The 26,367-nt window shown below is 38.7% G+C and overlaps 1 long non-coding RNA gene across 1 annotated transcript in view; it reads left to right on the top strand.

Moving 5' to 3' along the window:
* LOC143434206 (uncharacterized) overlaps nt 1-20,147 on the top strand; it is a 48,995-nt gene extending 28,848 nt beyond the window's left edge. Inside the window, exons 3-5 of the long non-coding RNA XR_013103547.1 lie at nt 13,002-13,053; nt 15,563-15,599; nt 19,562-20,147. This is a non-coding gene — a long non-coding RNA (uncharacterized LOC143434206). The remainder of the gene's footprint in view (nt 1-13,001; nt 13,054-15,562; nt 15,600-19,561) is intronic.
* The last annotated feature ends 6,220 nt before the right edge of the window (nt 20,148-26,367 follow it).

Raw genomic sequence — 26,367 nt, 5'->3', positions numbered from 1 at the left:
TCTTCTCCTTTCCCAAGCATAAAATGCTTTCAGTGAACCTGAAGGATGATTCAACTCTAGTTGTTCTAGTAGTCAAAAAATGAGGGGAATAAAATGTCATGGGTGGTACACATACTGGGAAGAAGCCAAATACCTTCTTTTGGAAAGATGTGGTACTTTTTCTAACCAGATACTTTTGAGCTACTATTGTGTATATTCTCTTTCTTTCTTTCTTTCTTTCTTTCTTTCTTTCTTTCTTTCTTTCTTTCTTTCTTCTCTCTCTCCCTCTCTCTCTTTCTTAGATATTTTCTTTATTTACATTACAAATGTTATCCCCTTTCTGGTCTCCCCCCCCCCCAATCCTCCTATTCCATCCCCCTCCCCCTGCATTCTTTCCCACACACCCACCCACTTCCACTTCCCCTCCCTCATATTCCTCTACACTGGGGCATCAAGCCTTCACCGGACCAAGGGTCTCTCCTCCCACTGATGCCTGACAAGGCCATCCTCTGCTACATATGTGGCTGGAGCTATGGGTCCCTCCATGTGTGTACTCTTTAGTTGATGCTTTAGACCCTGGGACCTATGGGGAATCGGGTTGGTTGATATTGTTGTTCTTCCTGTGAGGTTGTAAACCCCTTCAGCTTCTTTAGTCCTTTATCTAATTGCTCCATTGGGGACCCAGTGTTCAGTTCAATGGTTGGCTGTGAGCATCCACCTGTATATTTATTAGGCTCTGGCAGAGCCTCTCAAGACAGTTATATCAGGCTCCTGCCAGCATGCACTTCTTGGCATCCACAATAGTGTCTGGGTTTGTTGACTGTATATGGGATAGATCCCCAGGTGAGGCAGTCTCTGGATGGCCTTTCCTTCAGTCTCTGCTCCATACTTTGTTTCCATATTTCCTCCTGTGATTATTTTGTTTTCCCTTCTAAGAAGGGAAGCATCCACACTTTGGTCTTCCATCTTCTTGAGCTCCATGTAGTCTGTGAACTGTATCTAGGGTATTCCAAGCTTTTGGGTTAATATTCACTTATCAGTGAGTGCATACCATGTGTGTTCTTTTGTGATTGGGTTACCTTACTCAGGATGATATTTTCTAGTTTCATCCATTTTCATGAAGTCTCTGTTTTTTATAGTTGGGTAGTATTCGATTGTGTTAATGAACCACATTTTCTGTATCCATTCCTTTGTTGAAGGACACCTGGGTTCTTTCCAGCTGCTGGCTATGATAAATAATACTGCTATGAACATACTGAAGCATGTGTTTTTGTTCTATGTTGGGGAATCTTTTGGGTATATGCCCAGGAGTGATATAGCTCGGTCCTCAGATAATACTGTGTCCAATTTTTTGAGGAACTGCCAGACTGATTTCCAGAGTGATTGTACCAGCTTGCAATCCCACCAACAATGGAGGTGTGTTCCTCTTTCTCAACATTCTCACCAGCATCTGCTGTCACCTGAGTTTTTGATCTTAGCCATTCTGAATGGTTTGAGGTGGAATCTCAGGGTTTATTTTTGTTTTGTTTGATTTACATTTCCCTGATGACTAAGGATGTTGAACTTTTCATTAGGTGCTTCTCAGCCATTCAATATTCCTCAGTTGAGAATTCTTTAGTTAGCTCTGTACCTCATTTTTAAATAGGGCTATTTGATTCTCTGGAGTCTAACTTCTTGTATTTGTATATACTGGATATTAGCCCTGTATCGGATGTAAGATTGGCAAAGATTGTTTCCCAATCTGTTGGTTGCCGTTTTGTCCTATTGACAGTGTCCTTTGCCTTACAGGATTCTTATTTTCTCCCCTGGCCCTGCCACTTTCTCCAAGATGAAGGGGAGGTAGGGAGCTTCGGTAGTAGGAGAAGGTGACTATTTCTAGTGGTTAGAGCATTCAAGGTTTTCAGATCCATCGACTCATATTTCTCACTTGTCGTTGAAAGTTGAATCTTTTTATATGAGCTGTTCCCATGCCTAAACGCTAAACTTGAATCGAAGCTTTCAGTACTCCCCAGAGGTAGAGAAAGTCTTTGTTATGCTACCAAGCAGGCTTTCTAAGATTCACATTTAGATTTTATGTGATGATTAGCAACAAGGATTTGATAATTATGTCTTTTCCACACTATCAGTGAAGCTTAGAAATACTTCAACAATAGCTACTCAGTTTTATACTTTAAAGTTTCTATCTCCTTTATTATGCTCAAATTCCTAATAACTTCGTAATTAATGGACTCTTGTCAACCAATAAAACACTGAAACTAATTTTGTAGTCGAGTTACCACTGTGAATTTGGTCCTTATTGACAGCCAGCTGACAAGAGTGTTCTCAAGCTACAAAAATGTTCTTGTTGTCTGCAAGATATTTCTTGTAAAACACTAAAGATTATATTACCTAGGGTGTAGATGCAAAAATTGAAATTATCACATTATGTACATGAGCAGGCACCTTTTTTAAAAATCAAAATCTTTTGAAAAGAAGAGAGCAGGATTGTGTAGTAAGAGAAATTATGCTGTGATTCACACCCTGGGAAGGTCTCTGTCAATGACACAGAATGCTTAAAGGAGGAAAGGAATCTTCAGTATCTTATGCTCCTAGAAGTGGGGCTGGGCTTCTGCACTCTCCTGTCAATCATTGGAGGAAGACTGAGTGATGGCATAGCTTTCATCAGATAATGTGAATGCTGTTTTATTGCTTTTTATATCTGCTACCTAGAAAGACTTATTTGATCCTGACAGTTGCCTACACACTAGGAAATTAAAAATGTCCTCCATTACTTTTGCTCTTATTTAATTTTCAATTATTAATAGCTCTAACTAGTCCTACTTCTCATTTCTCTCTTTCAAAATGTTTCCCGATATTTTTTTCAATTGAATGAAATTTAGCCTCAAAACTATTTGTATAAAGAACTTGTACAATATTCCTTGACTTGACTATACCTATAACATGAATACTTGAAGGACAACATGGACACATAAGAAATAGATTGCTTACATCTTAATTTTTTGAGCTAAAATAAAAAGTTGAGTCACTTTTGTCTATCTTTTCATGTTTCTGTAGAGATATCCTGTAGAGATATTATGGTAATTTGAATATCTTTTGTATGTGGGGTTTGTTTTTATTCTGTTTTGTAGGTCATGGGAACTTAAAAAAATACAACTCTCATCCCAACATATCTTGGAGATATCTAATTTATTAATGGACTTCAGGTTGGAATTCATTAATGGGTCTTTCCAATAATTCCAGTGTATGGAAACATGTCTTATATCTGGAAAATATTCTTGGATTATGGTACAAAAAGCTGTGCTCTGGAGACCCCAGTTATTTATAAATTCATTTTCCTTCCCTCTGTCAGTTCCATCTCTAAACACTATGTCCTTCTCTGCCCTGTTTTCATTATCTTGATTGTCAAAGTGGTCCTCATTAAATTTTATTTCAGTATGTTCCCATTAAAGTAATTTGCAACATTAAAATCAATAAACAGAATAATTTAGAAGGAGGAAATCTCACTCACTGAATCCCACTGAAGACCAAGAATTCCAGGCAACCAAAGACTGTGGGGAGAGAGAATTAGCTTCTCCAGGGATGACCTCAGTTCTTGGTTATCCTATATAAAGGGTTTAGTCCTGAAATCATATACACAGGACCCATGCTAAACAAACTCAGCAGGAGTGCTGAGACTAAAGATCTGTGTCACCACACTGAAAATTGTGTAAAAATTTTTAGCTGCATTTAAAAAAACTCATTTTGCTCATTTTTTAGCCTAATTTTACATGATTGTCACCTATAATTTTCTTTTCAAAATAAATATTTTTATTTTCAAAATATCTACTTTCCTAGATTAGAATTAGCCTTTGTATGCGAATATAGCAATTAGTTCTAGAAACATAACTAGGCTTGTAGCTCAAGATTGCCTTCAGCTGGTATTAACGTTAGTTTCTGTAGCCAATGACGGAATTTTTTTTTAAATTATATTTCTTTCTATCTTTCTGTGGTGGAGACAGCCTGGGGATCAAACTTAGGTCATTGAGGCTTGACAGCAAATATCTTTACCCAATGAACCATCTTACCTGTCCAACTCTGCTATTCTTGTGTGTGGAGTACTTGTTTTCCTACACATATTCCTCTCCCTCCCCCTCTCCCTCTCCCCGTCTCCCTCCCTCCCTCCCTCCCTCCCTCCCTCCCTCCCTCTCTCCCTCCCTCTCTCCCTCCCTCTCTCCCTCTCTCCTCCCTCCCTCTCCCTCTCTCCTTCTCTCCCTCTCCCTCCCTTTCTCTTTCCCTCCCTCTCTCTCTCCCTCCCTCTCTCTCCCTCGCCCTCTCCCTCTCCCTCCCCCATCTCCCTTCCTCCCTCTCCCTCCCCCCTCTCCCCCTCTCTCCCTTCCTCTTCCTCCTCTCTCCCCCCTCTCCCCTCTTCTCCCCCTCTCCCCCTCTCTCCCCTCTCCCTCTCCCCCCTCCCCCTCCCTCCCCTCCCCCTTCTCCTCCCTCCCCCTCCCCCTCCCTCTCCCCTTCCTCACCCCTCCCCACCCTCTTCTCCCTCCCCCTTCTCCCTCTCCCTTCTCCCTCCTCCCTCTCCCTCCTCTCTCCTCCCTCTCCCTCTCCCCTCCTCCCCTCCTCCCCTCCTCCCCTCCTCCCCTCCTCCCCTCCTCCCCTCCTCCCCTCCTCCCCTCCTCCCCTCTCTCCCCTCTCTCCCCTCTCCCCTCTCCTTTCTCCCCTCTCTCCCCCTTCTCTCTCCCCACTCCACTCTCTCCCCACTCTCTCCCCACTCTCCTCTCTCCCCACTCTCCTCTCTCCCCACTACTCACTCTCTCCCCACTACTCACTCTCTCTCTCCCACTACTCTCTCTCTCCCCACTATTCTTTCTCTCCCCACTACTCCTACTCTCTCCCCACTACTCACTCTCTCCCCACTACTCACTCTCTTTCCCCCACTACTCTTTCTCTCTCCACTACTCTCTCTCTCCCCACTACTCCTACTCTCTCTCTCCCCACTACTCACTCTCTCCCCACTATTTACTCTCTCCCCAATACTCTCTCCCCCCTCTCCCTTCCCCCTCTCTCCCCTCTTCCCCCTCTCCCACTCGTCCCCCTCTCGCCCCTCTCCCCCTCTCCCCCTCGCCCCCTCGACCCCTCTCTCCCCTCTTTCCTTTCTCCCCTCTCCCCTCTCTCCCCTCTCCCCTCTCCCCTCTCCCCTCTCCCCTCTCCCCTCTCCCCTCTCCCCTCTCCCCTCTCCCCTCTCCCCTCTCCCCTCTCCCCTCTCCCCTCTCCCCTCTCCCCTCTCCCCTCTCCTCTGCCTCTCCTCCCTCCCCCTTCCCTTCCCCTCTCCTTCACCCTCTTTCACACACACACATACACATATTTCAAATTTCTCCTTCTTTGCTTTTCCTTTTTAAGTACCCAGAAGTATTTGTTTCTAAATTGACTAGTTTCCCTGCAGAAAAATGGCTTTCCTTTCTGTAAACTATATTGTCTCTCATGTTTGATAGTTTCTAACATGAAGTTTAGTCCTTTCCACTTCTGTCACCAAGTCTTATATCCCCTTGCTTTGGCTGTTGAAACTCTGCCAAAGTCTGTCTCCTACGTCCCTACCTTATGTGTGTAATTGTGGCCCAGTGACTTTAACTAGGGTTGCCTGTGTGAGCAAAAGCAGTCCTTTCCTTGGTGGAGGTGCATTCATTGATGAGTTGCCCATGCTGCTGTAAATAACCTTACCCCCCAAACTTGAGTGGAAGCATTGCTTTCTTAACATGCTGCTTTGGTGCTGCAGTGGGTAATGAGGCCGGAGGGGAATTATGTGAAAACCACACCAGTGATTCTTACTACATCTCACCCCTCATGATCCAGGGTGGGGTCTAGCTGTGGGTGGTGGGTTCCCTCCTTTGTTGATTCTCTGTTGGCCAGTGTGTGAATGTGCCAGATCTTCAATTTGTTTGCAGCGTTTTGTAACTCATGGTTAGAGTTTTTATTAGAGGATTACGTCTATGTTTAATTTCACATTACTTAATCATTACACTAGCTAAAACTTTCCCTGGTTTTTCCAATACTTTCCAGTAGGTCATAGCATTTTCTTTTCTGACCCTCAGATGTACAGAAATGATAGGTTTTGTTTGTTTGTTTGGTTGGTTGGTTGGTTTTGTCCCTTATGCGATTTATCCTGGCTGGTTTGGGGGAGAATACATATGAGAGAAGATATGAAAGTCATTATTATTCTAGGTCAACTCTGAAAAGCTGTCTATCTAAAATTTAAACAACAGTATATCTCAGCTGTATGATTTGAAAAAAAAAAGCATGAAGTTGCAATAGAACCTCCTAAATATGTTGAGATCATTTGTTCCTAGCTTGGTAGCAAGCAGTCCTGTAAGATTTCCTGACACCCGCTATGACCCACCACCCACAGTTAGACCCCACCCTGGTTCATGAGGGGTGAGATGTAGTAAGAATCACTAGTGTGGTTTTCACATAACTCCCCTCCAACCTCATTACCCACTGCAGTTTCTCACCTTCTCACTTTGTGTCTTCCTGGGATAATACAGTATCCCTGGTATACTTGGGTGTTTTCAATAGCTAATTTTACCTTAAGATTCTCTCTCAATATGGTCTTGTCAAGGAAGTTTTCTCATGACTTAATGCAAGCTGGGCTCTCAGCATTCTCTGTGTAAAACCACAGCAAAATGTGTACATTTCCATAACTGTGCTCCGTATGCTTTTCTGCTTGTGACTATGTATCCACCTGTGTCCATGGATGCCTTCATGGTGACTGCTTCATCCCTGCATTTCTTTAAAGTAATTCTAGCCTGATATCTGGACATGCTCATCAGTATAAGGACTAGTGAGATAATTAAAGCAATGTAAATGCTTCGTTGATGTCTGGACTTTGCATGGTCCCAGCCACTGGGAAAATAATGGCACTCCTGGTGTTTTGTTTTGCTATGGTTGGAGCTCCTCATTCTCTAGAAAATGGTTTTGTAAGTTTGTAACACTGGTCATAGGGCTACTGGAGCCTTAATAGTAACCAGACTTACCAATGAGGCCTGTAAGCAGAGAACAAACTGTCAGATGATCTTTCTTCCCTTAACTCCACCCATGTGATACGTAGGACAAAAAATAAATATATCTTCATTATATAAATCTCAGTAGTGATAGTCAATACCTTCTCAAGGTCATAGGATTGTACTCATGTATATAGAGAGTAGTATTTAACACAGCTCAAGTCCCTCCTTCCTTTTTATGATCTTCAGTTGTGATAGAGAAGAGTATATACAAGTGAAAGACTACATACTTTAATGGAAAATTATTGTAAGATTCGAAATCCCAAAGCATCTTCTTCCTTCTCTAGAGAGACTTAAGACTACAAGAATCACTAAAACATATATTTTGACCAGAAGGGACAGTGACCTTTTTAACCTCTTTTAATAAACACTGATTTGCCTATAATTCTAGTAGCAAAATGAAAAGTAACAAAATTCACAATCGTGCCCCTGCCTCTCTCTTTCCCTTTTTTTCTTATTAAGGTTACCACAACCATGGTCTCTCCTAGAAGTCCTATAACATATTTTGCTTAGCTAAGGGGTCCCTCATAGCAGTTTAGAAATCTCTTGATTACTATATATTGCCATAGTTATTACAGGTGATGTCATGTATTACATGATACTACATTTCTCTCTCAACCTGTACCTCAAAGCCTAAAGTATATGTATAGCTATAGGTATATACATGTGTGTGTGTGTGTGTGTGTGTGTGTGTGTATGTGTGTGTTCTATTCTTCTTTTCTTTTTTCCCATATAAAGAAGGATGTAAAATGTGAAAAGTAAGTAGGAGCCCCTTCCCCAGCCAGGATTTGCTATGATGTTAATCAACTCTCCATCAGGGAACAATTATCTTTTCCAAATTCTTCATTGGGGAAAACAATTAGCAATGCCTTTGGAGACTTTTTAGATAATCTACGATTTCAAAATCTTTTCTATTTAGATAATAAAGGGATGATTCTATTTCCTCCGAGAGCAGAGCAGACATTCACAATCCTGGTCTTACTATATCCCAAGGTGTCTTTGACCAGACAGTATTGTCAAGAGCCTTTAAAAAAAAAAAAAAAAAAAAAAAACCTAAAATTGAAAATAAATCCCTGCCATATCTCCAAACGGTTTAGAAAAAGTACATTACAAAGCATAGTAACAAAAGGAGTGCCCAAAAGGGCGGGAATTGTTGACCCCAAGGAAAGATGAAAATTCTATTAGCACCAACCATGTATTTAAAATCTCACAGGTTTTAGGAGAAAAAAAATCAACCATAATAGTCAAAACAAGAAGCCCCATCTAGCAAGTCAGGGCCCTCCACAGCATATCTGACAGTTTGAACACCAGCTAAAGTTTTTTTTATAACACCAAATTTAACATGCACAGGCTTCAGATCTGTCACCAGAAGCAGGATGATGTCAGCGAGAAAATCTGGTGTTGTTGCATTTTCGCAGGTTTTTTAGGATATGAAACTGAGCTGTGGGTTGAGAGTGTCACCACAAAGAGGGGGTAATAATTAGCGATCAGTGAAACAAGGCCTGCTGTGAGGTTAAGAATAAAAATCATGCTTATTAACAAGCAAGTCTGCCACAGGGAGGAGGAAGTGGGGCGCACAAGCTGTGCAACACTCTGGGGGCGACGGTGTTTAGAAACTTTGGCATTCTGTTTTCTGGGCCATGTATGTGATGTTACGTGAGCAGAGCCAAACTTACACTTCAAGGGAATGCTGGGAAATATGTGATGACGTGGCACTTGTGTCTTCTCCTTCACTAATGTGGCCTCTCACCTTTAAATCTTGAATTGAGAAATCTGAGAGCTCAGTTCAATTAAGAAGCTTTTGAAATCGTTAAAGCGGTGTTGAAATTCTGAGGGTTTTTTTTTCTTAATTAGTCTATGTTCGCTCTCTGGCCCATGTTGAAGGGTGACATTCCTCTCTATTCCGTATCTTTTGCCCCAGCTTACCATGTAATTATCTAAGAATGTCTGCATGTCTGTTAGTTTGGAGAATCTGGAGCTGAAGATTCCATGGTACATACCTTAGCTACAGTTACTCCTGGGGAAGAAATTTCGAGTAGCCTTTTGAAATCAAATTGCTCCTTTTCATTAATAATGGGATACTGGTTTTATCTGGATAACAATGATTCATGGTTGGCAAGACTTATTTCTGTTGGCTTTCATTTGGGGCTCTATAGCCATGAAATTGGTTCTCTATCTTGCTGTGCTAAAAAGAAAGTTACGTGAAGGTAGACTAAAACTCAAAACGGCGTGAAATCACAGACAAGTCTGCCCCTTTAATGCAACCTTCTTCTCCCTGCAATCTGGCACACGCTTCTAATGGGTTTTGCTCCCCCAGTTGACTTGATTGATGTAGTGATTGACTTAATGTGCCAAAACTTGCCTGAACCATGGGATATCCGGATATTCACCAGATATTACTCCTGATACATCCGTAAAGATGTTTTTGGATGAGATGAAAGCTAATATTGGTAATGCAGAATCTTTTCCTCCTGTGTAGGTTACCCTCAAATAATCTAAAAGGGATCAGAACAAAGGAGATGATGTTTTAAGAGTGAAAGCAAATTTCTTACTTCTGCCTCGCTGAGAAGGCGTATGATTATAGGACTGCCTCTGGACTCAAAGCAAGATATCAGCTCTTTTTGTGTCTGAAGTCTAGTGGGTTTTAGACTCATACTTAATGTTGGCTGTTTTTGCCTTGCTGCCCATAGAATTTGGGACTTCATGGCCTCTATAACCCCTTGAACCAATTGACATTTTGCTACCCATTTCTATCTCTCTGTGAAAGTATCTGATTAATAAAACCAGATAAGTAACTTTAAAGGTAGTAAAGAAGTTCAAGGATAATGATAGGGAAACAGCAGGAGACTGGGTTTGAAACATTCATAGAGTGATTACTCTAGTCCAAGATTGATAAATTCTGAATTTCCCCGTTAACACAAGAAAATAAATAACTTGCAAAAATGCTTTTAGTTCTGTTCTCTGTTACTGACAACCCAATGCAATTCTTAATTAATATACAGCTATGCTACACATAAGCTCAGCAAAAGCCAGAAAGAGAATTTATGCTTCTTTGTTTTAACCCTAAGTGATAAAATGCAAGGCTTTGCTCAGGATGGAAGCCCTTGAGATGTTCATAGAGTGTTTCCTTCAGTGACTATGAGCTCAGTTTCTAACATGTTCTCAGCAATATGCTAACAGGAAGAAAACATCGAATCCTTCTGTGAGAGCTCTTATAACTAACCTTGACTGAAACACCATAACGGATAAACTCATGCCCCTCTTTTCCTAAAATGTATAAGCATCAATGCCTATGGCACTTGGCTCTTGAATGAATAGACAGTACTCTGTTTTGCTTCTGTCCTTCTGATCTCATGTGTTGGGGTTGAGTGAGTTTTGTTTATGCACAGGCTTGATTATTCCACCTGAATGCATTATTGTAATTAGGTAATTATTATATAGTCAGTATAGTGTGAGGGTACAAAGAAATGGAGTTGCTCTTTGTATGAAAGTTAGGCTGATTTCTAAGAAGTAGAATCACTGTATTAGATTAGTTATCTTTCTGTCACTGTGACCAAATATCTGACACAAAAAACTTACAGAGCAAATGATATATACATTTTTGAATTATCATTTCTGAGTATGCACAGTATATGATGTTGGCAGAAACATGTGGTCAGCTGCTCACATCATATTCGACAGGAAGCAGAGAGCTCAGCACAAAGAAACCATGGAAATAGCTCCCAAAGTTCCATCCCCAGTGACCTACTGCTACCAACTACATTCTCTCTTTTAGTTCCCATGGCCTTCCCCAAAGGACGTGTAAACGAATGCAAGTCTGTATATTATTTTGTAGTGCCTTGTTTTAAATAAAGTTTTAAATAAACAGATTATTTCAATCTGTTACCTCTGACTATGAGCATTTTTTCTATTAAAAATAATCACAGTTTTGATGTTAAAATGTTTATAGCTTAGTGTCAGTATCACTATATATTACATATATAGTAATGAAATGACTCAAGGATTTATATTAGCATCTTTTTAAAATTACCATTCAAGGGAACTAAAAGAATATTAAAGTCAGTGTCCCTCAAACAAAGCTCCAGAAGCAGCAGATGATTTTTTAAGAACATGAAACCAGTTAACTAGCTACAGAATTATCTCCAGACTTCTGATATATACTTCAGGGATTTTGTGCTGGCTGATGAAACCAGACATGCAAATGACATACCCATCTACAAATGTAAATAAGCAATCTGGACCATTGAAGTTAGAAAAATAGTTTATTGACTCACCATGTGAAGATCGATGGTAAAGGATCTCCAGTTTATCTATATCGTCAGATATATTGATTATCATTTTCTAACTGTGTTTATTATTGATTCTATTTGCTCTTATGAAGAAAAAATTATTTAGCTCAGTTTTAGAAGCTCTGAGTTAAAACAGCATGGTACTGGTTCTGTCTGTACCACACCATGGTGGGGCCTTTGGGTGGCTCTTTGTATCCATGGTCTTGCTCCTGTTTTCTCCCTCACCTAACAAAGCTACCAGGACTCAATCATTGGCATTTCAATGAGCTGAACTAATCATCTCCCATTTGTTCTCATTCTTCTAAAGCCTTTGGCTTCATTCTTTCATGCTCTACGAAGGTTTTCTTTCTGTGTTTGGAAAATTGGATATTGGCATCCTCAAGTAGCCATTGTTGACAAGAAAAGAGGACCCCGTTTTCTTTCTTAATGGTCCTGCTTAGGCTTATACTTTTTGACTAACTTCAGAAATATCTGCACCTTTGTCAAATGGGTGACCTTTGCCAAACTCAGTTCTTTTTTTCTTTCTTACCACAGTTTTTAAGAATAACTATAGAGTGTAATAGAAATGCAACACCCTGATTTAAGAAGAGACTGGGTGGAATAATAAAGCTCTATTCACACACACACACACACACACACACACACACACACACACACAAACTTACTTCCCTAAACACAATAATTTGGAATGCTTTAGTCCATAATGATCCTGTTCTTCCATGCTGGTTATCTATCTGAAAAAAAAAAAAAAAAAAAAAAAGAGCATCACACAACTTGGATATCAGAGATCTTCTTTTCACTGGACTAGTTAATCAGTACACAGTGAGCCTGTTTCACAAGAATCAATATGAAGACATCTGGCTTATCTGACATGTCACTTCTGATTTACAGCCATACCAGAGTCATTTGGGGTAAAGGAAATGTATCTTCAGTCTCCCTAATGCTTCAGTGGTCTACTCTGCTCCACCTTGGAAATACAGCCCTGTTCCTTTCTAAACCTCTTTCCACCCCACACCTGAATTCTGGTACTATGTAGCATTTTATTGATCTCTTCTTTGGCTATTGGGAGTCTTTGAATTGTATATCATTGAACCTTGAGAAAATCTTGTAGCTCATTGTAACTGTTAGCGTTCACACTAGAAACTCACGGCTTCCAGATTTAGCTTTTAGGACACTGGATTTGATATATTTTTAGGAAGCTTTGAATTCTAAGTTCTACAGCTGTGAATCTACACTTGTGCTTATGACATATTTCCATGTTCTTGAACTATTTTTTAACCAGTGAAAATTTACATACAGAAGTGCTCCCTTTGACAAACAGCTTGGTGCTCTGCATCAATCTCAAGATTCTAGGACAAGCAGAGTACCTTTGAATTTCAGTATATTTATTCAACAAAAACAGACTCCCTTCTATTTATAAAAATGCTATGCTTCCTAATGACCTTTAAGTTAAAGAGAAAAAAAATGTTAAAGAAGGAATCGCTACAGGAAAATATATCAAAAATGGTGGTAGATGGGAGAAGAAACCTGAGGTGAGGAAATATTGAATATTCAACAGACCTCCTACCTTGAAGAGACATGTTTATCTGGAAACACTTTAGATGAATATTGGACTATTTTGAAATAACAGAAGAAGGAATTACCAGATACTTCATGCTAGGCCCTTCACTAAGTTCTATTCTTTTTTTTTCAGTTTCTTCTAATGACAGCGTTGTAGGGGTTACATTCATCATTTAGCCACTCAGGTGAGAAAAGGATGTGTTTGTGCTTGGGTGTTCCAGGTTCATTAGCAACTGATGGTAGCAGTGAGGTTCATACTTAGGATCCCCCACCCTCACATCAGGGGTTCACCATACAGAAAACCCACTTCCTGGTTAAGAATCTTTTCTACCACATTTCTTCACTGTCATTTCCCCAACTCCCTGCCACTGCCTTCAAGTTTCCTTTTCTAACTTTGAACCACAGTGGATAAAAGCTACACACACACACACACACACATACACACACACACACACACACACACACACACACACAGATGTTGGGGGCCGACTTTTAGCAGAAAGCGGCTATCAGCTTTGCAGCCATCTTGAGCCATATACCCTGACATGAGATTTGGATTACAATAGCCTACAACAGCTGAGCACACTCTGATAATCTTGGTTTAGATACCTTGAGATTAAAGGTGTGTGAGATTAAAGGTGTGTGAGATTAAAGGTGTGTGAGATTAAAGGTGTGTGAGATTAAAGGTGTGTGAGATTAAAGGTGTGTGACTTAAGAGTATGACTTAGAAGTATAGAGATCAGAATTAGAGACAAGACCTAAGGGCATGATTAAAGGTGTGACCAAGAGGCGTGGCTTAGAAGTAAGACATAAAAGGCAGAGACAGAACAGATCATCATCAGACTATAGAAGACAGAGCCAGACATCAGACAGTAGAGATTGAGACTATAGAGGGAGAATCAGACAGGAGACACTTAGAGGAAGAGAGACTGAAGAATAAACGGGATTGAATCACACCCTGTCTGGTCTCCATTCTTTGAGTCTGCCCTCACCCTCGCTCTTGCTGAACCTTGACCCGCAGACTGGAGCAGCAGCTTGGACCGGGATACAGTGGCCGCCCAAACGTGGGTCGGCCCGGGCCTCAACATTTTGCCTGGGCTGCAACATTTATTTTGGCCATCCCAAGGTGGGGCTAGTGTGGACCCCAACACACACACACAATGAGAATGTGAAATCCAGCAAAGAGCCACTACCTCATGAGGTTTAAAGGAAATTAATGAGTTTGTTTGCTTACAGGCCCTACAACAAGGAATGGGGAGAGGGAGCCTTGTTGATAACTAAATGGTCTCTTTGGAGTTTATTAATATTTCCTTGGAAACTATTTTAAAAGAAGGAAAGAATGTGTCCATGAGGCATGTGCTCTCCTGTAAAGTCCATCTGGGATTTCGCAGGTATACATGCCAAATTATACGATTAAAATAACACTTACAAAGGGCTGTTCCTTTTATAAGTTGAAAATCTGTCTGATTTTTCACACTCTTACCAAATCAATGTCTAGAGAAAGATTTTATAAATAAAAATATGTTCTCTGTTGCTACTGCTTCAAGTTAACTTAGGATTAAATTAGTCTAGCTTGCATTTGGAAGTTTTACATTTTTTTCCCAGTTGTGATTTGCCAACAATAAAAAGTCAGTCCTCTGTAGGGAAAGACATTTAAGTCTTTTCCTCCTGCAGATTAGCAAATCTTTCTCCACTGCTAATCTCATAATCTCTTTTTACTCTTGCAAGATTCCACAGCCTTCAGACCATCTCCCAGGACACAGCATCTCTCCATTTTGGGAACTGCCCTGTTCCGTTATTGTAGAACATCATAATAATTTTTCTACTCGGGGACTAAACACTTCTTCAGAAAGTGTCTTTATCTTCATCATTCCGTGCTGAGTGTAGGTGTCTTGTATGCAGATGATGCCACAGACTTGATGGTGCATTAAAATGACTGAAGGACAAAGCTGGTTCCACAGTCAAAATGCTCAGGGGACTCAGAGCAAAGGCATAGTCGTGACTCAGAATTCACAGCTGATCTTTAAATATGAGAAGAACCACATTAAAGTGGATAACCAACTTAGTTTAGATAAATTCTGTGCATGTAACATCTATCATAATAGTAACCTCAGGAAGCCATCATCCAAACCACTGGTATAATACATGACTTTATCATTCAGGCATATAAGATTGTGATGGTAGAAAGAGAAAAATAAAATTTCATTTGAACATGGGAACAATTGTTCTTTATTATTTTTGTCAAAAAGATTATGTTTAGCTGATGGGTACACAACTGAATACAGTCAAGCAAAGGAATAAGCCAAACCACAATAATTTTCGAGTTTTTAGTTGAAAGCAATTCTTGGAAGCATCATATTGGGAACAGTGTTAAGAACAGCCCTCCCACACACACCCCTACCATCAACATCACAATACAATGTTAGTTCAAAGCTAAAGATTCTTGACCCACATAGGCAGCTTCCAATCATGGGATGGCATTTGAGAAACATTTTCCAGACTTTGTATTTACCTAGCGACATATTTTTTGCTAATTTAAATGTCAATATAAAACAACCTTCCTGTTTTGCGTTGTTTTCTAAATGTCAAATGCTATTATAATATGTATCAAGAGGCAGCCAATTCTTCTGGAGTAATGTAGCTTTGAGATCAAATATGTTTTCTCTTGGATTAATAACATGTTTAATCAACTAGGTTCTGTCTCTGCTGTCCACTATGTGATTCATCTCAGGTAAGTAATTAAACTCTTCTAAATGTTCATTCCCTCATTTGTTAAATGGGATTTTTTACATGATAATATGAAAGAATATATGTAAGGCCCTGAAATGTATTGGATATTCAACTGATGCTACTTTTTCTTTCATAAAAGAAAAGCCTACTTGAAATGAGTTCTGTGTAGCCTAATAGCATTTAGACTTTGAGCAAAAGAGTTTCTTATCAAGATTCTTCTAAATAACCACAACTCTTAACCTTATTATATACTATTTATATATTTTTAGTTGATGTGAAATCACATAATCAGAAAGTAAGCTGATTTTCCACAGTTATGATGACTCAGCTTTTTGTATTCGAAATTCAATGGCCTCCTTTCAAGTAGTTAATTAGTGTTGGCTTGAGGTTCAGCATCTGTGGGAACAGGGCAAAGCATCTTTTTCCAGAATAGCATGAGCATAGAAAGAAAATGTATTGCCTGGATTCTACACTAAAGACATCGCATAACTTTCTTACATGGGAACTAGGAAAGTATGCTCTGCATGATGGGATCACAATGCTAAAGAAGGCTGGAAACACCAAGTCACTACGTGGAGGTCAACATTAGGAGCCTTCTAGTTCTGTGAAGATTCTGAGCAGGAAATAATGCCTTTGTTGTTTTAGCTCCTATAATTGTGGGTTTATTTGTTACCATAAGCATAAATGACTTAATCCATTATGAGACTACTGGAGACTAATATAAGATATTAATATTTTTTAAAAGGGTAACTGGAATGTTCAATGTTCATACTACAGGTCTCTAAAGTATCCGCAAGGAATAATTCCTCACATTCACTCTAGACATGCTTCCATGAAAATCTGTGCTGGAGTGGCCAGTCCACATTGTGGAGCTCATGCCCTTTACACATGCTGGCAGAGAATGACTTAATGAGTTCTCGTGGACTAACAAGTGTTCTCCCCACTTCTCTTCTAGCAACAACACTTCAGTGGGACTTGCATATTTACTCTTCTCATCATTTTTTCTTGAGGAAGAAGTCACTATATGTTTCTGCTTGACACAGTTCAGAGTTCTCAATAATGACTTTCATCTTCTAGTAGAGGAAGATGATTTAAAATCTCACAGAACTTACCCTTTAAAACCCACTGTATTTCATGCTGGTATCCAGTCAGTCAAGTGAATAGTGTTACTTCCACACTGCCCTTTGAGGCAGAAGCACTGTCTATCCCACACTATGGAAGTACAAGTCTGATCTTAACAGAGATTTGTAGGATTCTGCCCAAGTGCTAAGAGCTGCCTGGGTTTGCTTTCTTATTAGACTGTAAAGTTGTTCACATCATGTGAACTTGCACTCTTTGCAATCTCTCACATGCAAGTGCATGCCTTACAGTTTTACTTCTAATAATGCTTGAGTCTTTTCAGACATAAATCTTATTTCATATCTGAGCTCTGCTTCTGCATATACATATATACATGTATTTGCACATATGTATATATTACATATTACACATTATATATATATATATATATATATATAATATATATATACACACATACACAACTTAAGAGAAATAATTTAATGTCTTTTCATTTTTGTTGCATCATATGTCACACAGAATAATAGAGCCTACTTGCTTAAGTTAGTGCTCAAGGTGCCTGGGATAATGTCAGAAGTTACCTAATCTATAGCAGAAGCCAATACACAGTAACTTTTTTACTTAATATCAACTCTTAAGTAACAAGATCCTAGATTTCTATTTTACATCTCTTTGAAAAACCAATAACTGAGATCTTATTAAATAGTCCAGAATGTCCTCAAGCTCTGTTTTACTTTAGTTGCCGAAATGTTATTGTGGGTACCTATCACTATGTCCTGCTCATTTTTTTTTCAAAAAGTTACCTCTTAGAGTCATAGAATAATAGAAACCCCAATACCAGGCATGAAAATCCACTTTTGAGCTGTTGAGTTGTCCAGATGACTCCCTAAATATTATAGGTTATTGTAGTTGCCCTTACAGCTACCATAGAGGTGGAAAGTAAGTCTCTATTGCTAAATACATTTTAGGACCCAGAACTTCTGGGCTGGATCTGACCTGAAGGCCTACGTTCTCAGAACTAGCATCCATGGTACCAGAAGGTACCATGCAGGTCCAAGGCAAGGAAGTCAACAACAGTTCTACTCAGTCATGAAGCCTATGCACCACACAATGACCAGCATGACACAATAACTCTAAGAGTGCATAAGTGGCATGCATGCCTTTGTAGTAACCTATAGCACATTTATTTATACCAAGGCCTTCTCAACAAGAGGGAAAGCCATGCCCACTACTAGAAACCCAACCAGCTATCCAGGGGCAAGTAAAGTCATGGATTTTTAGAGGTGAATGTAAAAGTGTCACTTTACTAAACAAGCATAAATCCTAACCAAGTTATAAATATTTGTTCTTATAAACACAGATAAGTGTAGTTGTCACCTCTCATAAATCTCCTCTTTGTAACAAATGGAGACCATATTAAAAACCACAGCCAATAAAATACAGAAAACTAGAGACCATGTGGTATTATCTAGTCCTAACCGATACATCTATATACATATACATATACATATACATATACATATACATATATGCATATACATATATGCATATACATATATGCATATATATACATATATAGATAATATTCAGGATTAAACAGGTTGTATGTACATTTAAAATTATAAAGGGGTAATGAGTTTGGAGAGATAGCAAGGAGATGTTTGCAAGTGGATGACAGATGAAGAAAAATAAAAGATGGTGAGAAATTATTATAATTTCAAAAATAAAATTAGAAAAAATTTAAAAATAAAACCTTATACAAAAATTTCATTTAAAAACTTTCTATTCAGAAAATGTAGGCAGATACCCACATCTCCTCCACACGTGTGGTTTTTTTTTTTTTTTTTTTTTTTTTTGCCTTTCTAGTATTTTGAAGTTTGCTGTTGCTGTGTACTTTGTTAGCAGAATTCAACCATAATGGTTCTACAACATAATTACAGTTCTTAAGACAAATCTATTAATACTATTGTATAATTGTTGCTAATAAAATATCATATATATGTAATACATCAAATACTTGCATTATATATATTGTAGACACACACATAAATATACTTGCAGTGTATATGAAATTATGTAATACACATGCATAATAAAACTATAGTTATACTCACTGCATCAGTCCATGTATAAACATGACAGTAATTTTAGATACATCACTTAATATAAGGTTATTAAGACAAGAAGGTGATATTGAGGTACTGAAAAATTAAATACATCTCTAATGATGCAAATAACAGAAGGAAAGTTGAGATTTTGAGAATGTGAGAGCTTAGAGAGGGTCTTGCAGATATGAAGCCTAAAGCTGAAGGTGAGGCTGCTGTCCAGTTATACTGTAGTTGCTAAGCAGGTGTCTTGAAGCTTATCAAAGGCCAGGAGAAAGAAATGCACACTGGCTGGCACACAGCAGTGGTCAGTGCACAAGCATTTTTCTTCTTTTACCTTACATCCCCGAGGGAGTATTGAGATTCTGGATTTTAATATGACTGTCTTCTCTGGTTTTTGTTTGTTTATTTGTTTGTTTCATTTTGTTTTTTTTGGTTTGTTGTTGTTGTTCCGAGAAGAAAAGGCCTCACTAAGTGAATCTGGTCCATACAACCCAAGACCCACTTTTAGAGTAACATGATGGGAACAGAAAGCCACACAAAAATCAAAAGTGCTTCTTACTCTCTCCTGGTTCTTTCTTTCTATGAGCAGAGCCTAGGAAAGGGCTTCTTTGCAAAGAGGATACATGATTTGCTGAGATCAAGTTTTAGCATCAGAAAACAGTCAAGAAGCACATTTTAACAAAGTAAACCCTCCTTTGTATATTCATATCTTTGCATACCAGAATATACATACTTAAATTTCAATAGTACCAAAGAACTTTATTTTTCTTCCTAACAGGCTGCAACTATTTCATTGAAAAGAAAATATTGATTGATACATCAACAAAATTGGAGAGGAAATGTTGCCACAGCATTGTATGAGACACAGTTGTGGGTATACATCTCTAAGTTTTCACACATCAACATTGGATTGTGCTGAGAATTCTGCCTAAATTTAAAGAAAAGAATCTAGTGAACCACAAAAGAACAGTTTCCTTTAACAAATTTTTATTACTGGTAGATGGCTGAAAAATCTTGTTGATCATCTTCAGGGCATTCATTTTTCAAACTTATTTTTAGTTCCTAATTGAATCCCTATGACTTTCTTTTTTTAAAAAAAAAATAATGTTCTTGTAGTGTACTCATTTTAATAACTTGAATTTTCTTTAGAATAAATGATCATATAATAAAGAAAGAACACATACCAGGCTGGAAAGGTGGCGTCAGTGTTTAAGTGTATTGGCTGCTCTTCTGGAGGTTCTGAGTTCAGTTCCCCGCAATCACATGGCAACTTACAACCATCTGTAATGTGACCTGATGCCCTCGTCTAGTCTGTCTGAATACAGGTACAGTGTACTCATATGCATAAAATACTTAATTGAAAAAAAAAGAACTCATACCTTTGCCATGTTTGAATAAATATTATGGCTTGTAAAAGTTTGATATACTCTTTTTCCTCTTTTAATATATTCATTTTTGTAAAGTAATGGGAAAAAAGAAATTGTATTTCCTATACAATTTTGGCTCACTATATACAAATCAATAAGTGTGCATGCATAATACAAACAAACTTAAGGACAGAAACCACATAATTATCTCAATTAAGGTAATTATCCAGAAAAGACATTTGACAAAATTGAAATACCCTTTCATGATAAAACTTCTAGAGATATTGGGAGTAGTTAGGGCATCCATAAACAAAAAGTCTATGTACAACAAACGTATATTAAACATTATGTTACATGAAGTCAACTGAGAGCATTTGTACTCAAATCTGGAACAAGAGAATGGTGCTCATCTCCCATCCTAACTTTTTGAACAAATGTGATGAATATATGTGTAAAAGAACTACAGCAAATGACACTAATTAAACTGGTTACCACACATAGAGAAAAAAGATTGACACTATAGAGAAATAAGAATACATTCTTATTCAGTGTGGTACTTACAGTGTAGTTACTGCAGCACAAAAAAATTTAAAAAGAATAAAAAAATAAACCATATCTACTGGCAGATGACTCAATTATGTCCTCATTCCAACTTTACTAAAAAATTCTTAAATAAACACTTCCAATAAAGTTTATAGAAATACAAAATCAATATAAATAGTAGCTTTCATATATACCACCATTGAGTCTACAAGAAATTAATTTGGCAAAGTATCTTATTCATAATAGCTACAAAACAAAACTGCATAGCAGCAAACTTAGCTAAATAAATGTCCTAAGATGAATACATAAAGCCACTGAGAAAACATAATCAAAGAAGACACTAGGTGATGGAAAGATTTTCCAAGTACCTAGACTGGCAGAATTAATGTGTGGACATAGCTATATTACCAAAGCATTCTATAGGTTCACTGCAATTCTCACCAAAATTCTGATGCCAGTCTTCAAATAGAAATAAAAAAAAACAGTCTGAGAATTTATATGAAACCATGAATGTGGAGGTGTGCTCAGATTTTGCAAAAAAATCCCAAAGAGACCACCAGCAACCACACTCTTTATTCAAGCTCTAGAGCTTGCTTGGGTGACAAACCTCCTGCTACAAACAGGATAGAAAAAGCAACATGAGTTGAGTGGAAGGGATTTTTAAAGCCAAAAAAAACAAACAAACAACAAACAACAACAAAAACCACACAAGTGAGGGTTTTCCAAGCCTTGCATTACATGATTGGGTAAGAGGCTTATGGAGACCATCTTGTCATTGATTAACTGCTGCTACAGAAGAGGGAGTGATAGTGCAATAGACCAGTGACTCCCTGGTTACTAGAAAGCTTATCTAAAGGAATGAAGTAGGACTGGTTGACTCCCAGCAACTGCATCTGGCCAAAAGTGTGTCATCCCGGGCCCAGATCCAGGACTTTGAGATAACCCACTTGAATGATGAAGGGGGCCAGTCCTGCAGAACTAAAGCAGAAGGATCTCCATGACACAGTGGCAAAAACAGGATATCTAGAGGAGTCCAGCGAGGATCCAGTATTGAAACGTGTGGCAGAAGCCAGAGATGTCAAACCAAAACCAATAACTCATTGCAATGCAAATTTGCAAGTGAAGCTGTCTGGACAAAAGAATACATTTTTGTGACACTGTGACACATTTCATCTTCCAGATGAGATGTTTTTGACTTGTTATTTGTTTTGTTTTTCTTTCTTTGTGTAGGAGGTTGTTTTTTGGGGTGAGAATGGCTGTAGGGCGAGCAGGAGATGAATGGGATTGGGTGCATGATGAAAATTCCAAAGAAACAATTTTTAAAAAAGAAGTTTATTTCCCATTTGAGACTCCCTTAAGGAAAACTAAATTTTTATTTGCAAGTGGTTATCAATTGGAGGTAACTTCTAGACTAGAAATGTGGGCATATGTTCACTTCTCTTTTCAGCTGTTAGGGCAACATCTGGTACAAACCCATGCAGGCCCTGTACATGCTACCTCAGTCGTGTGCTTTCAATGTGCATCGCCATGTTGACCTAGAGGGCCTTGTATTCTTGGTGTCCTCCATCCTTCTGGAAATGACATTCATTCATTCTATTCCCTTGGCTTTTCCTGCTCCCTATGGGGAGGGATTTGGTGCAGGCATCCTATTTAGAGTTGACTGTTCCAAGTTCTCTCACTCCTGCGCATATTATCTGGCTGTGAGTCTCGTTATTGTTCCATCTGCTACAGGAGGAAACTTCTTTGATGATGGCCAAGCAAAGACACTGATCTATGAGGATAACAGAATGCCATATTCTATTGCTACTATTTTTTTTAAAGAACAGTATTTAATTTTACTCTAGGTCCCTGGGCAATCAGTCTTAGGTTTCTGCTACCCAGGCAGTGTCAGGTATGGGTTCTGTATTGTGGAATAAGCCCTAAGTCAACCAGTTATTGGTTGATTACTACTCAGGCTTTGTGCCACAGTTATCCTAGCATGAATTACAGGTAGAACACACAATAGATAAAGGTTTGTGGCTGGCTTGGTATTTATATTTCTCTTTTAGAATGTGGTAAACCCCTTCCTGTACCAAAGATACTTGAATGTCGTCAGTGTGCAGGTCTGTGTGGACACCAGTTTGGCATCTTTATGTTCCATTTTCTGATGATTTCTTAATTTCTGTCTTCAGTGTCAAACTTTTTACATTCAAGTCTTTCACTTGGTGGTTAGACAGAGTTACCATCAAGATGTTTTATATTATTGAGGTTATTGAAAAGGTGCTGTTTCCTATGATTTTCTTTCTTGTTTGTTGTCATTTTTTTATGCTTAGATAAGACTTCAAGTATCCTGTAGAATAGATATGGAGAGATTGGCCAACCCAAACATGTTCCTGGTTTTAGTGGAATTGTTTTGAGTGTCTCTGAATTTACATAGATATTGGTTATGAGCTTTCTGTAAACTGCTTTTTTTTTTGTTGTTGTTGTTGTATTCCATTGCATTCCCCAGTGTCTCAGGAATTTTATCATAAAACGGTTGAATTTTTGTCAAAGACCATTTCTGCATCTAATTTAGATAATCTGTTTTCTTTCAGTTTGTTATATGGTTGATTGCATTTATCTATTTACAAGTGTTGAACCATCCTGAATCTCTGGGATGAAGCCCACTTGATCAGTTGGACGATCTTTCTGATGTGTTTTTTGATTCAGTTTTCAAGGATTTTATTGACAATTTTTGCATCTCTGTTCAAAAGGAAAATTGGTGCCTAACTTTCTTTCATGGACCTTTATGTTGTTGGGATATCAGTGTAAGTGTGGCATCATGATATAAATTGGGAACATGTTCCTTCTATTTCTCGTGGGGAATAATTTCAAGAGCATTGTTATTAACTCTTCTTTTAAAGTCTGGTTAGCAATAACCATTTAGCCTTGGGCTTCTTTTTGTTGGGGAGACATTTAATGACTGCTTTCTATTTCACTAGGGTTTACAGGTCTGTTTGAATACTTATCCAATCTAATTTAACTTTGGTAAATGATATATCTCAAGGAAATTATTAATTTCTTTCAGATTTTCCAATTCTGTGGAGTATAAGTTTTTAAAGTATGTCCTTATGATTTCCTGATTTTTTCAAGTGTGTTGTGATTTCCCTCCTTTCACCTGTAATTTTGTTAATTTGGATATTCTCTCCCTCTCTTTCAATTGTTATAAGGGTTTGCACTTTTATTGATTTTTCTCAAAGAACCAACTCTTTGATTTGTTTATTTTTCTTCTTTGTTTTTCTTGTTTCTATTTTTATTGATGTCAGCCTGACTTTGATTATTTTCTTGCCATCTAACCCTTTGGAGAGTTTTTCCTGCTTTTTATTTTAATCTTTCAGGTGTGCTGTTTGATGTGTTTATAAATAGATAAAGATAAAGAGAATATGTCTATGGGGGTGAGGTATGGGGGAAGGGATGTCTCACCGGGCCCATGCCGAGGCATCTTTCCCCCCGAAGGAGCAGCCACATGATGGTAAATATAGGATAGAGTTTATTCAGGTCATGGGAAGGGAGTTAAGAGGGTAGTAGAGGCAGACAAAGACAAAGAGAGGGAGAGAGTAGAGAAAGCAGAGTCAGGGGCCATGAGTACATGAAGAGAGGGGAAGGGAGGGGAAAAGGAAAGAGCCTAAGAGGGCAAAAAAAGAACAAGAGAGCAAGAGACAGCAAGAGTGCAAGAGATCAAGAGAGAGAGGAGGGAGCAAGCAGCCCCTTTTTTTAGTGGGCCAGGCCTACCTGGCTGTTGCCAGGTAACTGTGGGGAAGGAGCCATACCTGGGAGTTGCCAGGTAACTGTGGGGGTGGTGTTTAGACAGAATGCTAACATTTCCTCATTTGGGTTTAATTTAAAAAAAAATTAAAAGAGATGATAGTGAAACAGGAATAAGGGTCATTGTTATATCTGGCTACTTCCTGTTGGCATTGTGGGCGATGTGTCTCTACGGTATCCAGAAAATGGGTATGAGGTGAGTTCGTCCAGTCTTAGGAGAGGTGCTGTTTCCTGCTGTCCAGGGTCTGTGTCCAGGAACAGGTCCAGTAGAAATGCCTTGTGTCTGTGACAGGAGATTTTGGAGTTGCTTTTTTAAAGCTGTCTTGAGTATAGTAAGCATTTGGATTTGACAAGATGTTGAAAAATATTACTGGTAGGAAATAAGATTAAGTACATTTGGAGAAAGAAAAAAAAAATTCTAAGATGTAAATTGGAAACCAGAGAATTCCACCCTTTGGAATAGGTAGTAAGTGGTAACATTAGGCAGATATATTATCTGGATGGAGTCTACTGGGTCCATGAGAGGGACTGAGTGGGTTTCCTGTAGCTTTATAAGTTTACAAAAGAGTTAACAGCATGAGTTAACAACATGCAGTCTTTAAGATGAGCCTTTTGTGAAGCAGAACAAAAATTTTGTGATTAAAAAGTTGATCATATAGTGGAATGTCTTTATAAAAATTAGGCAAATTTATAGGAACTCAGATAATATTAGGGACAGTGGCATGCAAGAAGAGGAAATATGAAGCATTTAAATTGATGGAAACTGAGTTTGGGTAATGAGGTAACAGATTACATCTTGAAAGCTAAGCTGTCAATACAGAGGTCTGAGAAAGAGTAAAGAACAATCTACCAGTTATATATTATTTAAAAAAAAACTGACAAAGACCACTAACTAACAGTTCCTGTGATCTCCATGGTATCTTGGGCAGAGTCAGTCTGATTTCAAGTGCAGAAGACACAGGGCTTTTTTCTCTGTGGAATGGATACACGGATGTAAAGAAATGACTTACCTTGGTATAGCCCAGTCATTTGACTCAGGGCATCCACTTTATCCACTGCTTTTCAGTGATCATATCACAATCAGGAAGTATGTTGTAGGTGTGCCAATCTTCTGAGACTCATGGGTTTCTTAAAGGCTTTGGGAACTCTGTCTGTAATAATCTTAATAATATTATTAGCAGACTTCTGAGAGATTGAGGGCTGTATAGATTGGTTTTGTAACTGAATAGAATATAATAGCAGTGGAAAATCTATCAGGACAGGATAGGAAAGAGTCTTAAATAACGTTGACAGGTTGTTTAAGTAGAGAGAAACACATTTTTACATTAGTAAAAAAAACATTGGCCAGGACAAGAATAAGAAAGCTGGCAGCAGTGGCATAAGATCCTGGTGACAGGAAATGAGTTGTCCAGGCAGGTTCGAGCCTGTGACCCAAACTGAGCACACAGCTGTGAGAACAAGTCAGGGGTGTGGGCGTGGGTGGGCATAGGAAAACTTTTTCCATTTATCAGACAGATGGCAGTATATATGAAGATCTCTTCAAATATATAACAGTACTAAATTAGACTTCAAAGACAATTTAGTGCCCATGGGGTGATGGTGATGTACTGAACTATCATACCACCATCCCAAGAGTTTAGTAATGGTTCATTGTACAGCCAGCTAGAAATTCAGTGGTCACCCGAATAACCAGGGTCTACAGCGGCAGATTTCCCAGAAATCGCCAGAAAGCAATTCAGCTTGGTACCAGAAATTTAGATGGCTGCAAGAGTTTGAGGATGCATAAACTGCTTCGAAGGGAAGTCACCCAAAGGTCTGGATGGGGATTAAATGTGTGGGTTCAAGGGCTTTTTGCAGTCTGATAGCAGGAAATGTGGAACTGAGGGGTTGG

This window comes from Arvicanthis niloticus, chromosome 13, assembly GCF_011762505.2.
Source record: "Arvicanthis niloticus isolate mArvNil1 chromosome 13, mArvNil1.pat.X, whole genome shotgun sequence".
In the NCBI taxonomy this organism is placed as follows: Eukaryota; Metazoa; Chordata; class Mammalia; order Rodentia; family Muridae; genus Arvicanthis; species Arvicanthis niloticus.
Note: the sequence above shows the minus strand (reverse complement) of the source record. Positions and strands in the feature narration are given on the sequence as shown.